This window comes from Lathyrus oleraceus, chromosome 3 (genome assembly GCF_024323335.1).
Source record: "Lathyrus oleraceus cultivar Zhongwan6 chromosome 3, CAAS_Psat_ZW6_1.0, whole genome shotgun sequence".
Classification (NCBI taxonomy): domain Eukaryota; kingdom Viridiplantae; phylum Streptophyta; class Magnoliopsida; order Fabales; family Fabaceae; genus Lathyrus; species Lathyrus oleraceus.
In genome coordinates, this window is record NC_066581.1 from 112,887,008 (window position 1) to 112,888,222 (window position 1,215).

Consider the following 1,215-nt stretch of genomic DNA (forward strand, 5'->3'; position numbering starts at 1 on the left):
GGGGTTTCAATGGGGTTTCTAGATTAAAACTTTTTCGCTACCCAAGAAAACAAACAACAAAGATATAAGACACATATATTTCTATCCTAGTTCGTTGTTAACTAAGCTACATGCAGTCCATCCGCCATAGTGATTTTTCCTTATCAATAAGGAGTTAAAATGATGTGTATATGTGTTTTGGTATAAAATGATGTTTTCAATAAATAGAGTGTGGGGATGAGAAAAGAATTCATTAATTATATTTTTGTGTTTCACAAGAACTTCAGACTTGTGCCTACGTACCAACATAAAAATGAGGGATCAAAACCACGTAGTTCGTGGTAACAATTTCAAAATGAGTGGATTTCTTTTAATCAAAATTTAAATTTAAAAGAGGCACAAATAGCCTAAAAAGAGTTTGAATGAGTGTTAGTTCTTTTTGTCTTTTGAAATTTTAAGTCAATATGGTTAGATTCATTTGCAAGTTTGATTTAAGAAAAGAGTTTGAAAATGCAATGGCATAAGGCCAAAGTTTCTAATTTGCAATAAAGTCTAAGTTTAGAAATCACAAGAAAATAAGATTTTTGGAAATGGGGGAGAGATTTGAAATTTAAGAAGTGGGAGGAGATGAAGAGACTAATCCTAAGCATAAAATTAAAAGTTAAAAGTTGAAAAGATCTGACCAATGAGATGCAATCCAATAGATAAGAATATCATATAGAAACCCACTTTTCCTTTGGACTTTAAATCAAGCAATATCAATAATCAAATAGCAAAATGAAGAGAAAGACATCAAATAAAGATAGCCACATCCAAGCTAACAACTTCATAGTCTTCTTCTCAATCTTCCCATGTATCAGATAACATACTCCTTGAATGGCTCAGAATAAGGCATTGGACATAGGTTCAAAGTAAAATTTGCATAAAGACCATGTAGCATATGAGCTCAATTGGATCCCAATACTTGTATCAGATGAAAGCTCAAATCACAATCACTTGGCTTCAGAAATGTTGGCATTGGCCAAATTCTTTTGCATAGGGAATGTTCCCTAATTCTAAGTCCAAGGCTCATATCAAATCCAACAGTCCACACAAACAATTTTTAGGGTTTTTTGTTGTTTATTAGGTATTTTAAGGTCCTAAGACCACAAACACAAACAAGCTACTGAAACAAATATATACAATCACAATATATGGCTCAAGTGAGCAAAGTGAAAATGGCATAAACATAAACAA